Here is a 16,877-nt window from a genome sequence, read left to right as displayed (position 1 = left end):
CCAGGAAATTGAAGAAGATGGCTCAACAGTAATTAAAAACTTCGCATTTGCAAGTCACATTTTGTCACCTGCTGAACGAAATTATTCCGTTACAGAACTGGAAACATTATGTGTTGTATGGGCTTTCACGAGATTTAGGCACTTTCTTTATGGCAGACATACCACCGTTTACACAGATCACAGAGCTATACAATTTTTACTTTCGGCTAAATTCACTCATGACAGGTTGAGCAGATGGAAGCTATATTTACAGGAATTTAATTTTACAATAGTTCACATTCCCGGGACACAAAATGTTATAGCATACGCACTAACGCGTTCTCTCAGCAACAATCAGCAAGACGTAGCAACCAACTTCTGCAGAGCAAATTTCAGTGTCATGTACATTCAACAAGTTGCATTTGAAAATTTTATTTCGTCGTCATTACAGGACATAGCAAAAGAGCAAAGTAAAGACAATGTGTGGAAACAAATTAAACACCTTTGGCAAGACAAGAATAATGTTACGATTAGACACCATTACACTGTACGCAATGACATTCTGTTTCGCCGCTCTCATCCAGACAGCAACAATTGGTTATTATGCTTTCCTGACGAACTTGTTAACAAATTAATTTGGTATACTCATTTAAGTTACGCACATTACGGACCCAGAAAATGTTTTCTTATACTGAGACAGAACTGTTATTTTGCCAACATGGAAAAACGTATACGACGAGTTTTAGCGTCATGTAAAATTTGCCAGAAAGCTAAGTCAGACACCACTTCACATATTCCTCCATTATATCCCATTGTACCTGTTAAATTAAGACATATGGCCGCTGTAGACATTTTTGGTCCAATTCCGAGAACTAACAGAGGTTTTTGCTACATATTTGTCGCTGTTGAGCTCACTTCAAAATTTGTTACTTTCACTCTGTTACGCAAAGCTACAGCTAAAACTGTTTCGAAAGCATTTGTAGAACATTTTCTATTTCATGTAGGGCATGTGTTAAAAGTAATTTCTGACAATGGATCACAATTTCGTTCTGCTGTATGGACATATATGTTACGAGCTAGAAACATTTCTCCTGTTGTGGCGTAACAAGCGTGCTACGCCACACTGGGAAGGGAGCCGAAAGAAAGGCACGCGTACACACACGCCGACTGGCGTCAAGTCTGGACCAGGATAACTATTGAATGGTAGCAAGAAAAGTACGTAGCTGCTTTATACTTAACTTTTATTCTTTGATGAATACAGCGTTCTTCTTGAGACATTTATACGATAACTCTCAAACTAGGTAAGGCTAATGGCGCCTTGCTAGGTCGTAGCCATGGACTTAGCAGAAGGCTATTCTAACTGTCTCTCGGCAAATGAGAGGACGGCTTCGTCCGTATTGTCGCTAGCAATGTCGTCGTACAACTAGGGCGAGTGCTCTATCGTATCTCGAGACCTGCCTTGTGGTGGCGCTCGGTCTGCGATCACACAGTGGCGACACGCGGGTCCGACATGTACTAAATGGACCGCGGCCGATTTAAGCTACCACCTAGCAAGTGTGGTGTCTGGCGGTGACACCACATCTCCGATTTATATATCCAAGTACCATGCTTCTTCGAACCCTTGTGAACGATTAATGAATGAAATTGGTAAACTGTGTAGAATATATTGCCACAAAAGACACATTAATTGGGATACACACATATTCTCATTCCAAGATGTAATTAATTCCATTCCAAATGAGTCCACTATGCTATCTCCGTCTGTTATACTGAGAAATGTTGAACCACCTAACAAAATCACAGAATTAGTAAACTTCCCAACAAGTCGTCGCCTACGACACCATGAAATAATTAACATTGCACTGAACAACATCAAACGTGCCGCAGAGCGCCGGAGAAGACAGCAAAAACAGGTTTGTACACGCTGAGACTTTCACGTTGGACAGAAGATAGTAGTACGTACACACTATTTATCCAGCAGAATAAAAGGTAAGTGCAGTAAATTTGAACTTCTATACGCAGGTCCAAATCGGATTCGCAGCATCCCTCACCCCAATGTTGTACACGTCGAAACTTTGAGAACCACATAATCGAAAGGCAATCACCATATCTCAAACATTAAACCGTTTATTGAATGAAACCACTTTATGATGTAACATGCTATGATGCCATTTACTAATCTTTATTACCACTTATGCAATTATATTCACATGACTAATTACTGATGATCATCGTATTTTTTTCTTGGCAAGTGCCCGGCAAGGTATGGTTAGCAGGTCGCTTTTCTTGTTATATATCAGACTGTGCACATTTTATTTCAGAGACACTTACGTATTTTATGACTAATTATGCAATGTTATCTAATGACATGTTAATTTCATTACATTTTTTCTCCATTAAAGGCTTTAATTATCGCCTCCATTAACTACACTACATACAAGCTGAACACAACGAACATCACATTTTTTTCTTTCTTATATATATACGATTATTTCATGTTTTGTTCGTATGCATTATGAAATGGTGAAGACATAGCAAACACCAGTCGACTTTGACATTTTTTGCCTTATGACATCTCAAGATCGTGACTGTTTTACATTTTTTGCTGCTGCATTGTGATATTCTGTGTACATTTTTGCATTTGAACACTGTCAATGTCTTTGACATATTACGTTTTCTGTCATGTTATGCTGTATGCTTAATTATGTTACCTTAAACCAGTGAGTATATGATGTAAATGCACGATATTAAACTCTGTTCATCATTTTCAGAAAAAATAACGTGTAAAGGAAGTAAATTACACAGAAATGGGAACTTCACCTACGGAATGATCGAAAGAAGATGCAATAACTTTATGAGGAAGAGTAAATGGATCAGGATTAACAAGCATTAACAAGAATATACTATACACATCGTAGAATAGCAGTCTTAACTAATTTTTTCTTTCAGAATACAAGGTGATTGATGCAAGCTGTCAGACAGAACTACACATCTTAGTTTTAGTGATGAAATATGCTAGAGATAAGGAATAGTTGTATAATGAGTAATGAAGTAATTTTTTGCAGATGATAATGAATACTGATGAAGAGTAATGATGAAGGATATGCTACTATGAATAATGAAGTTTTTCTTTACAGGTGATGATGATAATGGAGTTATGATGATATGGATAATGAAGTTTTCTTTGCAGATGAGGATAATGTTGAAGTTATATTTATGCTATGTAGTTATTTAAGTATTTGTTGCAGTTCGTTTTGACAGCAGGTGTTATATTGCATAGTATAATGACTGAAGGTTTTGGAAAGGACAGCTTTGGAACACATTTTTTACACACATTTCACTACCTGTTAATTCGAAGTTCACTACTTTTCAGCATAAAATGCATTTCTCTTTTCAGCTTAATAATCCATTTTTTAATACATGTTTTGCAGGAGACATTATTTATGAGATTAATGTGCTATAAACAGTTGTTCATTAAATCTATGAATGTGATTACATATACTCTACTTGTTTCATAATCTTGCCACAGCTGACTTATGACGGATGACGTTACACATTTTCATTTATACCAACAAACCAGAAACCAATTTTTTTCTTCTTGCTTTCCCTTATAATTACCCAAAGCAATGCATTGCTAGCACAAAAACAAAATGTATTACCAGTCCCAAATAATGTTACTAGTTTAAGAGAATTCTGAATAATACTGATCAGCTCTGAATAGTATGTCACTTCAGTAATGACTTCTTAATGATACAAAAACAAATAAAAAAAAATAATGCTTTGTAACTGGCTAATAACTGCCACTGTTTATTGTAATGAGACTACTTATAATGCCCATGATTGTTAATTCTATCATTGTAATTAACTGATTTTTAATAATGACTTCTTAATGATCTGAATAATACTGAATGATGAACAATGTTTTATACTATTCAATACTTGCTGGCCACTGAGTGCCAATAATTAATATAACTAAATGAATTATGACTTTTCATATTTTGGTAACTGGCCACTGAGTGCCAATAATTAATATAACTAAATGAATTATCACTTTTCATATTTTGGTAACTGGCCACTGAGTGCCAATAATTAATGTCACTAAATGAATTATGTTATTAATTATGCCATTAATTAGCTCGTGTTTTCAATGATGATTTTTCATGTTCTATAACTGGCCACTGAGTGCCAATAATTAATGTCACTAAATGAATTATGTTATTAATTATGCCATTAATTAGCTTGTGTTTTCAATGATGATTTTTCATGTTCTATAACTGGCCACTGAGTGCCAATAATTAATGTCACTAAATGAATTATGTTATTAATTATGCCATTAATTAGCTCCTGTTTTCAATGATGATTTTTCATGTTCTATAACTGGCCACTGAGTGCCAATAATTAATGTCACTAAATGAATTATGTTATTAATTATGCCATTAATTAGCTCCTGTTTTCAATGATGATTTTTCATGTTCTATAACTGGCCACTGAGTGCCAATAATTAATGTCACTAAATGAATTATGTTATTAATTATGCCATTAATTAGCTCCTGTTTTCAATGATGATTTTTCATGTTCTATAACTGGCCACTGAGTGCCAATAATTAATGTCACTAAATGAATTATGTTATTAATTATGCCATTAATTAGCTCCTGTTTTCAATGATGCCTTTTCATGTTTTGGTACCTGGCCAATGAGTGCCAATATTTGGTATAACTCAATGTATTATGTTAATGCTAGGCCAATAATTGACTCTTTTTTTTCAATGAAGACTTCTGATGAACATTATTCTGTCATACTAAATATGCTTTGTAACTGGCCAAAGACTGCCACTGTTTATTGTAATACGATTACCCATGATGCTAATAATTTAATTTTATGAACATTATTCTGTAATACTAAATACATGGTACAGAAATGTTCAATAACTAGGCTATGAATGCCGCAAACTACTAATGGAATTCCTAATGAAGACTGGTATGTGACGTAATTTCCTTCACCTTCTGACCTCACTACTCTGAATTACTGCAATATCCCTTTGTCCTGTACATCCTCCTGATCATGGAGCACTATATTTGGTTTTTGCACTAATTCTACGTTGGTGTGCCTTGTAAGAGCGTGGTGTTGACACGTCATGCTGTCCACCACCGTGAGCGAATGGAGACATTATGGTCCCACTGTTTGGTGTACCTGATGTACAGCCAAAACGATTACATGGAAGATTACTACGACATTTCAGTGTCTTGGATACGCTGATAAATACTAATGGAAAAAGAACTTCAAATTGTGTCACTTGGTGTTGTACTTCTGTGGAAAGATATGGACTTTCAGAGCAGCTATGTGCAATCTAAAGTGCTACAACCATGATGCAATCCTTCCCTTTCCTATCCTAATTGTTGTCACATAGTGAAGATCATTTTTTGCTAACATCATTTATATTCATGACCTATACATTTTTTTGATTTGATGATATGTTCAAAACTACAGTACATGTGCACTTATGTCATGTGTTAATATGCTTCCTACTGAACTTCAGTGCCTGTGCACTTTTCTCATTTTTCAATATGATTTGTACTCATTCTGAATACATTTTGTGATTTCCTGATATGTTCAATACTTCCGTGCGTATGCACTTATGTCATTTGTTACTTATTGTATATACATTTCCTCTTTTGCTGATATGTTCTGAACTGCAGTGTATGTGCACTTATGTCACTTGTCGACATGATTTTTTTGCCATTATGTTTATTTGTTGTGAAAATGCTAAAGACATTTTTCGATTTGTTCTGAAGTACAGTATATGCTCACTCTTGTCTTTTATATTGTATATACATTTTCTGATTTGCTGATACGCTCTGTACTCATTGTATACATTTTTTGTCATTGTCTAATGTTTTGTAGTCGGTGCATGTGCACCACATTTAATTCATGTACTGTATCTGTATATATGCTGTAACTGTAAAGTTAATTAGTAAAAAATAAAATTTCTTGCGATGGCAAGTCCAAATGACTCACCATCGCTGCCAAATTTTTGCCCCCCCCAGTGGAGGGTTATGAAACACGTATGTTGTGTGGCGGCGATGGCGAGGCATTGCAGAGTCTCTGACCAGAGAGCTATTTGTCTTTCCTAGTCTGCGCTTGACCGCGCGAGAGTTGCGAGCAGTAGTCAGTGGGCAGTCTGTGAGCAGTGGGCCAGAGCAGTCTGTCAGTAGCAGTCGAGTGCAGTAGTCTGTCGGTAGCAGTAGGCCAGTGCAGTCTGTAGTAGTATGTCGGCAGCAGTAGTCGAATACGGTCGCGAGCGGGACGCAGTCGCAGGCGTCGACATGGGTCTCTGGTCAAGATGCCGAATGAGGTATATTGTTAATTAAGGTAACAAAGCTGCATTGCGCACATCAGATAATGTAATGTATTTTTATTGTAATCAATTTTCAACAAGTGCCCCAATAATAATTTTGTTTTCAATGCATTCTGACAAAAGAACCATTTAATTGAACGAACGATTTCCTTCCATTTCCTCTAAAGAAAAGTTTCAGTTAAATTTCAAAATAAAAAAAAAATAATAATACTTGCAATGCATTTCCTCCAAGCCGCGGCCAACAATAAGAGCAGAACTTTGACATGCAGTTATACTGAGGTAAGAAATTAATTCTGATTTTTGCACAGGGCCAAAGACCGACATTTCGGTCTAATTGAGTTATCATTATCGCTGAACTTTCATTGTCATTGAATAATGTTTCATTATTTTTGTGGGAGCTTCCATTTAAATGTGATTGTCAGTACATTTCATTGCAGGGAGGTTACGCTAGGCTCCCATCCATTTTATATTTAAACCATTCATTTTTTTGTGGGGAGGTTACAACGTGCATATTATGTGCAGATTATGCATAAAACTGAAGATGATTCCTCAGCCCGATATGCTGCTGAAACAAGCGCTATATCATTGCAAGTGATACAGGGGCGAGCAAGTGTCTGGGGAGTTACTCCAGTTCACTACTACTAGCCCCACCTCATCATAGCTGGCCTGTGCGTAGAATACAAAGTATTGCGCTATAATTTGAGAGTGAAATTAACGATTAAAATAATTTTCCAAACTTTGTCACAGTGTTATTCAGCAAAAATAATGTTAACATTATGAAGTCTCAGAATGATCAAATGAATATGTTTCGCTAAGCGTATTATTTTATGAAAAAAATAAGTCTCTCAAAATAATGCAGCTAGAAAGCTAAAAATTGTTCAGAATAAGCAAACGTATGTCAGAATCAAATGCTACAAATCTCAACTTGTTCAGTGAAATCTTTCTGTCACAATTGTCGTTTTTACGAAACATTCAGGCTCGAAATATTTTACTCAAAAAGCATGAAGTACGTGATTCCATTAATCTACGTCTATTAGTTTTCAATTTATTCACTAGAAACTCAATTGGAAACAAAAATGACTTCATTCATAATAGAATAAGTATCATTTGTAGCTGTTATGGTATATTTGAATTACAACACTTGATAACATTCATTAAATATTACAGCTGTGTTAAGTTTCAAGCCTTTAGTGTAAATAACAATCAATACAAGGACTGTTAAAGAAGTAGTTCAGATGTCATTTTCTATTGTCGGGCCGATTCAAAAAATTCTACCCCTCAAAGTCCAAATGCAGTCGAACTAAAACTTTTCAGTAACTGAAGCCAGCTTAACTCCATTCATACAAAAATTGCGAATACTGTAAATTGTCATACAACAGAGATAATAATTAATACGTGCCCTATATAGGGGCCATCTAAATGCCGCTACCAGTGCCTATAGCGGTTGATAGCGTATGTTCCGTTCGGCGGTCCCCTGCGCCCATATACGAGGTTTGGAGCTTAAATAGTGGCAACTATTTATTCACAACCAATACAAAAGAGTTACGTGTTTCTACATGTTCCTGTCCTTCGAAGTAGTCACCAGCGTTGTGTAGAACCCGTGGCCAACGATGAGGAAGGCTTAGTATACCGTTAGCCGATGCTGTTCTGTTGATGGTGCGAATGGAGCGGTCTGCTGCCTGTCGAATCTCTGGAACAGTTCTGAAGCGAATTCCACGATGTGATTCCATCATCGTTGAAAACCAATCAAAGTCACAACGACTTAAGTCCAGGGAGTATGGTGGATGGTACGGTACTTCCCGTTCCATCGACCGAACAGAGCTGTCCCGTGTGGTGGAGCGGTTCTCGGCGCTTCACTTTGGAACCGCGCGACCGCTACGGTCGCAGGTTCGAATCCTGCCTGGTGCATGGAAGTGTGTGCTGTCCTTAGGTTAGTTAGGCTTAAGTAGATCTAAGTTGAAGCAGACTAATGACCTCAGTTGTTAAGTCCCATAGTGCTCAGAGCCAATTGAACCATTTTAGACCGAACAGAGTGACCACAGCTTGCGCTGTATGTGCCAGCACATTGTCGTGCAAAATTATGAGTGGGTTTCGCAGAAAGTGTCGCCGTTTCTTTCGCAAAGATCGTCGCAGGTGATGCTCCGAAAACGAATAGTAATACTGTGCATTGACGGTCTGCCGTGGAGGAACGTAATGTGTTACGATAACACCATCACAGTCGCACACGAGAATCACCTTAACTTTAGACTGCTCCATTCGCAACATCAACAGAACAGACTCTGCTGACGGTATACTACGGCTTCCACATCGCTGGCAACTGGTTCTACACAGCGCTGGTACTACTTTAAAGGACAGTAACAGGTGCAAACATGTAACTCTTTCGTATCGTTGTGAATAAATAGTTGCCACTATTTAAGTTCTAACCCTCGCATAAAAACGTCCAGAGACGCTGTCAGAGACACTTTGCATCGAGCTATCAGTCTGTCTGAGTCAGTCGAACGCCGTCGTACGCTATGCCTCGGATGGTGCCAGAGTAAGGCACCTACGAAACGGATTTTCGGTAAAAGTAGGTGAACTCGCGAATACTGTACATCTTCCTGGATCGCTTATATCTCACGGATGTGACTCTTTGTGTGCCACCAGTAACGCTGACAAAACCACTTATGTGGCGACGAATTAACTCTGGTGATTATAAGTCAGGGCGATCGATCATTTTACTTGGAACTTACTGTAAAGGTCGTCTCTGGACTGCTATCAGTACTGTTTATAATACGGACATCACTATTATTATGAGGAATATTATTGTGTTTGTGCGTGTGAAATTTTAATGAATATGTTAATCGGTCAGAACTCAAAACTTTTTTATTCGTAGTTCCTGATCCCGTTGAGAAAATAGCAAGTAAGGACGTTTTCTTTGAGTGAGCACAAGAATAATGTTGACTTGTAGAATGGAAATTCTGGTCAGTATGTTCACCATCGCTCTCTGGCTGGTCGCTCGATATCTTAATGTACCTGCCACCCTACATTTTGTGTTGTGATTTCCGGACACTCAAAATCTTATGTTCAGTGATGAAGCAACATTCCTCTCCTGCGTCCACGTGAAATGCCACAACTGCAGATTCTCTTCACTCGGACAACCACACGCACTGCAACTTTGGTAACAAGACACCCACGAAGTTGAGCTGTGGTTAGGGATGACAAGCAGTATCGTCTATGGACAATTTATGTTTCCAAAAAAAAAAAAAGAAAAAAAAACAGTTATTCCAAATACATACTACCATATGTTGGAATTCGTTCTGGAGCCACAGTCGATGCGAGATGGGACTACGGACTCATTGTTTTCCACTTTGCCTTAGTTGTGCGTCATTACGTGGACACAGCTTTTCCGGGTGACGGTTTACAAAGACTCTCCAGTCCTGATCCTCCTGAATTTCTTTGTGTTTTGGTTTATGAAGGCTGTAGTGCACGAAGTAATTAACAGCATAGTACAGTTGAAACCACGAATCAGAGACGCAGAGCTACGTTGAACAATGTTGCGGTCCATGCAAAGACGTTAGCAGACATAAACTTGGAGGGCAGTCACATTGAGATGTACCAATTTATGATTATGTTGTGACGGATACGGCACCAGACATATAACTGATAGTTCATCTGCTTAGCTGGGTGGTAACGTGCTCTCCTCTCATGCAAGCAGGCCCGAATTCGATTCCCGGCCAGGTTGGAGATTTTCCCCGCTCAGGGCCGGGGTGTTGTGTTGCTCTCATTATCATTTCATCCTCATCATCGCAAGTCGCTCAACGTGGCGTCGACTGAAATAAGACTTGCACTCGACGGCTGAACTATCCCAGATGGGGACTCCCGGTCAAAGATGCCCTACTGTCATTTCATTTTTTATGTCAGTGAAGCTTGATAATGTTGGGTTTCCACAGAAATCTGTAAAGACTTTGAGTCAATCCTACATTAAAATCTCATGCGGTTAACGTCATGTGTACTCGTCGCAGTTAGGCATATTTTGACGAGGAAATTCCAGCGATTCTACGGTATGAACTGTAAGTCAGCTTCCCGTTCTGGATTTCCTGTTTCGCTGGCTTTCACTCTGAATAACTGTCTTCAGCGGTGTCTGTTGCTGCTCGCATTAATGTTTACCCACCATTGCTTTGAGAAACGACGGGATCCAAATATCGTTAAACAGCAGGTATCTTTTACCCTTAATGTTGTTACGCTTGAGTATCATAGTAGCTTCGTGAGCTGATATGCGTAATTCATGGGTGTATTTGATAGGATTTTCTGTATTAATGGAGACATATTTGGGCACAGTTGATCTTTCAAATCGTCTTAGTCAAAAATTCCTTTTGTGCTCCTTTAGTCTCACTAGTCTCACCTGAAAAGATCTTTTAGTCTTACCAGTACAGATTCCCGCACATGAACGTGGTTTTTGGCGAGAACTTGATGTTGGTAGTGGATCACACCGCTTGGCAACATGGACAATAATATGATCTGGAGTTGGTTTTGAGGTATCATAGTTTTTCTGACGCCAGGGTCGTTATAATTGGTTGCACGTAACATTACCGAAAGAAGAGACACCTTGTACATGTAATAAAGGGGAGACGACGAACGATCTATTAAGCGCAGGCGCACAGCAGGTTCGAATCTTACGATAATTGGTGAAATGTCGCGAGTAATGAGGATACTGGGCAAACAGTGTGTAGATAAGTTGAGAAGTTTGGTCTGACTTGAGGCGTGCGAGGTTAGTCCGCTAGTCCGTGCAGCTACAGTGACCACTATGTCCAGATGGCTTAGCGCTCAGATCAAATGCCTAATGAACGAGAGGTCTGGGTTCGAACACCCGCCTGGCAAAAAATTTTAACATATCCCATTCATTTCAATCACTGCCCGCTCGCAGACAAGGTACATAGCTCCTCTGTGTCTTAATCTATGTATGTCAAGGTGCAGCTACAGAGAATCAACAAACGTCAGCCAAGTATTGCCTTTAAGCATCCGTAAAGGAATTCAACAAGAACATGATTGCGGAGGTAGGTTGTGTTTCCTTAAATAACGAAGACTTTGAGTCAAAATATTCGAGCTAAATGGGAAACCCCGCTATTAACTCTTGGCTTTTCACTACGTGGAAATTCTAAGAGTCAGTCGACTTCGAGTTCAAAAATATTCAAATGTGTGTGAATTCCTAAGGGACCAAACTGCTGAGGTTATCGGTCCCTAGACTTATACATTACTTAAATTAACTTAAGGCTAAGGACAAAACTCACACCCATGCCCGAGGGAGGACGCGAACCTTCGGCGGGAACTGGTTTGCATTCGCATCCCTTTTACTTCGTTCCACGCACTAATCAACCGTGATGCGAGCCATCTTGCTTCCGCAATATGCCTGATGAATGGGCTGTCAAAACATTGTCTTCGGCAATTTTATACAATTAATCTACATTCGGCTTCTTACAGCCATTGCCCTGTACTACATGCGAGTGCAAGGACTGCTAGAAGAACAGTTTTTCAGCTGTGGTGTCTTATTTTTTCACTAGAATGTGGTACAAGAGAGTTTTGCAAGTAGAAGTTGGCTTTACGAGCAAACATCTATTTTCCGATTTTGGTATACAGTTCTGTAAACCGTTTCAGTATATTTCCATGAGCCGTTCACTGTATTTCTTCACTAAAGAGTTAGCAATCGCTGAACACTGACAACACTGAAGCTAAGCGCCTTTAACTCTCCCACGCCCCCGTTCGCACACAAACCTCCCCCCCCCCACACACACACACACGTACGAGCTATCGAAGGCACTCAAAACAATGCCACCCTCCATTGAAAGGTAAAGTACTACTATCGTTTCGATGTAGTGATCGTCAAAGAAGCTAAATGTAACTCATAATATTCATATATCTAAATAATTACTCTCTGGTCTAGTCAGGGATCTTGTTCCTGTATTGTGACCCGCTTATAAAATGTATACCGTTCCAATGGCTTGCGAAGTGAGCCCATAGAGTTGAAGAAGTCATAAAAATACGTGATTAACGTTAAATCCAGCCTAGTCGTGTAGGAAACCTGCTCTCTCGAATCGATAGACAACATTAAAACAAATCATAATAATGAGTTTTATTACAGAATGAAAAAGAAATGCCTAACTTTGTGTTACACAGATGTATCGCAAGCAAAGGGCCACAGACAAAATATCTCTTCAGTATAACAATTCTCAAGTCTGTGTTACGTAGGCAGTACAAGCAAGTGATTAGGTTTGACGTCTCGATCCAGATTGCTAGTCTTGAAGCCGCAGTAGAACTGGGCTGCACCAGTCGGGCGCAGCGCTTATGTCCTCTGCACATAGGGCCACTACTGTGGTTTAGTCGTCCTGGAGAGGGATCGGTAACGGGCGATTGGCTGACGACTTCTCACAGCCATCTCTTCTCTCTCGTTCCCGACTGGCATGGTGGGGCTTGACTTTACACCGTAATATTCCTCCCCTCCAAAGCGACAGACCGTTGTCGTATAGGGGACACGACATTTGCGGGGGAGGCACGAGCGAGGACGCTCTGAAAGGCTGGAAGCTGTGGCTGCATGGGACTTCAGACTTCCAGCTCGCCTTTATGTCTGCGCTCTGGTGGATACGTCCCCCGGAAAACGCCCAGAGTGGTATGCTTCCACGTCCTGAGGCCAGTACCCAGATATTGTAGGATTCGGCTGCTGCTGCGTGAGAGGATCCATCTCCATCGGTAGGACGTAAGGATGCGGAGGAGGCGAAGGCTCCATCTACACGGGTTTATCTCGCGATGTCGTGATGACACCCTCTCGCGACTGCTGTGGCCGCGCTGTCCTCGGGATCCGTGAATCTGGGGGAAGAGATAGAGAAGGATCACCGTGCAAATGACAGTGTGAATTTGATTGTGATGTCGGCGCTGCAGTCCATCTGGGCCTGAAACGAGATTCGAGATACATGCATAAGCCAAGTCTACGAAGGATCTCACCTCGCGCCTACCGTGTCTGCCTCTAAAAACCGTGAGAACACAATATCATGCGACACGAAGCGATACTAGTGGTCTTCCTTCGGCGTCGAATGCTGAGGAGGATGGAGCAGGTCGGCCAGTGTCCGATTGCTGCGGCCGTGAGTCAATTCGGCCGACGATCGTCCTTCTCGTGGATGCGCACGATAGTAGGCGAGAAACAGTTGCAGTGCTAGATCCCTAGTATGTGCTGTGCTGCTTGAAAGATCTGGCGAGAGGTTCCGCTTCGCCGTTGGATTGTGGATGGAACGGTGCACTAGTTAGGTTCTGTATGCCACTGCCTTCAGAGAAAGTTTAAAATTGATTTCACGTGAACGGAGTGCCGTTGTCTGCCACTATGACCTCAGGTACAGCTTCAAGGCAAAAAATTGAGGACAACACCTGAATTGTGTCACGTAACGTTGTAGACGTCATTGGCACAGCAAAAGGTAAGTTGCTATACGAGTCAACCATAACCAACCAACGAGTGTTCCGGAAAGGTCCCGCAAAGTCTGTGTGCGTGCACACGTTGCCATGGTGATGACGACAAAGGCTGACCAAAAAACTACTGTGGTGGAGCCGACTGATTCACTGCACATGCGTGACACTGTGACATCATTTGTTCTATTTGGGAGGCCATACCCTGCCAAGTACAGTGTTAACGTGCTAACTACTTCGTGCTAGCTAATTCCTACTGTCCTTGGGGAAGTAACTGCAACCCTTTCTTTTGCCAAGCTATAGGGATCAACACAAGTGACTGTCCACCGTCATTTTTAACAAGAATCGCACCTTTCTGTACAGCGAGACTATGCCAAAAGGCAAAGTATCGACGCACTACAGAGTTCATTTTACTGTCCAATGAGTGAGGCCAAGATGTGCGAACGTATGTTAGGCAAAATGTTCAAATCTGAATCAGCTTCCGTGATCTGTGCAATTTTCCTATAGCTCAGCGGAAAACATTTATGCAATTCTGAATCATAAGCATCAGTGTGACAACAAGATGCATCAGAAGCGTCAAAGTTTATGTCAAAGCCAATCGGAGCGTAGAAGTGCGTCCGCATTACCATGCTGAGCCGTTTGACGGTACACAATTTCGTACTGCTATTGAGACAATAACAAAGCACATCATTGCAGTTTGTGGGCCGTTCGCACAGAAACCGACTTCATCGGATCGAACAAGGACTGCAATGGCTTGTGATCCGTTACTAAGTAGAATTCCCCGCCATACAAATATTGGTGGAATTTGGTGACACTATACACAATAGCCAATGCCCATTTCTATATTTGTGAATAGTTACACTGAGCTTTGTACAACACTTTCGATGCGAAAGAGATAGGCCTGTCTTTGTCACCAAATCTGTGCGAAAGCTTTGCACCTATCAGTAAGAGGAAGCGATAACTTGCAACACAACTGGTTTGCCAGGATCAAACTAAACCAAGCATCGATCACTGAGCAATGCATCTTTAAGTTGTTGAAAAGCTTCCTGGCACTCATATGTCCAAACAAAGGGGACGTTCTTGCGACGCAACCGATGCAATGGGGTTGCCATTTGTGCATCATTCGGTATGAACCGAATATATTATATTATTTTCCCCGAGACTGACTGTAGTTCTGTGACATTACGAGGAACTGGCAGGTCACGTATGGCTAACTCATGTGACTGAAGAGGATGTTCACCTTGACTGTTTAAGACATGAGCAAGATACTGCGACACAGGTTTAAAAAATCACAATTATCCAGTCTACACTTTAGTCCTGCATCACATAACATACGAAACAAAGCACGCTAATTTGCAACGTGTTCTTTAGGTGTACGACCTGCTACAACAGTATAGTCCAAATAGTTTTAACAGTTAGGTTCTTGAGCACTCAGCTGTTCCAAATACCGTTGAAAAATGATAGGTGCTGAAGCACTGCCAAAAGGCAAACGCATATATGTATACAAGCCCAAATGTGTGTTCACAACACACACGGTTTGAGATTTTTCATCTTGTGGTATCTGAAGATACGTGTCGCGCAAATCAAGTTTTGAAAAGTAGCGACCAGCGCCCAGTGTGTCCATGAGATCCTCTGGTCGTGGTGTAACGTCCCCATAGAAAAATTAATGAATTACTCTGCTGATAAACCTCTTACATTATTTGATTTTCAAACAGCTGAGCAGAACTGAAAGTACTCAGACATTTCGCTCTTTACCTATTCTGATCAACACTAAACTGACACACAATATTTTTAGCGCAACGCTATCTGACTCAATAATCCCTACAAACGAATGGCCCTGACTAACATTAACCCATAACTTTCATGAATCACTTACCTCACAAAAATCTTCGTTACTCGAACTATTGCAATACAGCGAGCGCCAATACTGCCAGCTAAATAGAAGATTCTAACTACTGAAGGCACTAACTACTGACAGGCGTAGGTAGCAAATGAAAGATTTGACAGAGAACAAACAATGTATTTACCTTAATAGTGTTCAAAAGTCATAATAAATATAGCAGTTCATGACATCCATTCATACAAATATACTGTTTCTGATGGACACACGTTCAGATCATCCGCTCTTAAAATTCCGCCATTTGTCAAAAAAATGGTTCAAATGGCTCTGAGCACTATGGGACTTAACATCTGAGGTCTTAGTCCCCTAGAACTTAGAACTACTTAAACCTAACTAACCTAAGGACATCACACACATCCATGCCCGAGGCAGGATTCGAACCTGCGACCGTAGCGGTTGCGCGGTTCCTGACTATAGCGTCTAGAACCGCTCGGCCACACTGGCCGGACGCCATTTGTCTCCCCACATCCACCACTGCTGGCGGCTCACCTCCAGCTGCGCAACACTACGCGCTGTTAACATCCAACTGCCCAACACTGCAATAGCGAATATTACAACAATGCTAACCAGCCACAGACTGCACACAGCACAGCCAGTGATTTTCATACAGAGCGCTACGTGGCGTTACAAATATAAAAACCTAAACAGCCTACTTACATAGCCCCCATGCTTCCAACAAAAAATTTTACAAATTGTTTTGGGCAGTGGCCAATACAGATTTGAAAAATTTTTCATAATTACAATAACAAAGATATCAAATGAACACACTTATAGATACACTGTAGGTCAAATGCAAAGAAAAAAAAAATGGTTCAGATGGCTCTGAGCACTATGGGACTTAACAGCTGTGGTCATCAGTCCCCTAGAACTTAGAACTACTTAAACCTAACTAACCTAAGGACATCACACACATCCATGCCCGAGGCAGGATTCGAACCTGTGACCGTAGCAGTCGTGCGGTTCCGGACTGCGCGCCTAGAACCGCGAGACCACCGCGGCCGGCAAATGCAAAGATTTTCTCACAGTCCATAAACACAGTCCTGATCATTCATCACAGTAAAATTGTGATGTTTTCTTTTTTTTCTCAAAGTCTGAGCAGTAAAAGAAAATGCACATGGAAGTAGTGGATTTCCATGCAGTCTTGAAGAAGTGGTGCTGTCCTTCCAACGGAAAGACAGTGCTGACTCTTGACATGCAGACAGGTAATGGGCCACAAC

The sequence above is a fragment of the Schistocerca americana genome, chromosome 3, assembly GCF_021461395.2.
Source record: "Schistocerca americana isolate TAMUIC-IGC-003095 chromosome 3, iqSchAmer2.1, whole genome shotgun sequence".
NCBI classification, from domain to species: domain Eukaryota; kingdom Metazoa; phylum Arthropoda; class Insecta; order Orthoptera; family Acrididae; genus Schistocerca; species Schistocerca americana.
The sequence above is the reverse complement of the archived record's forward strand: the minus strand, read 5'-3'. Positions refer to the sequence as shown.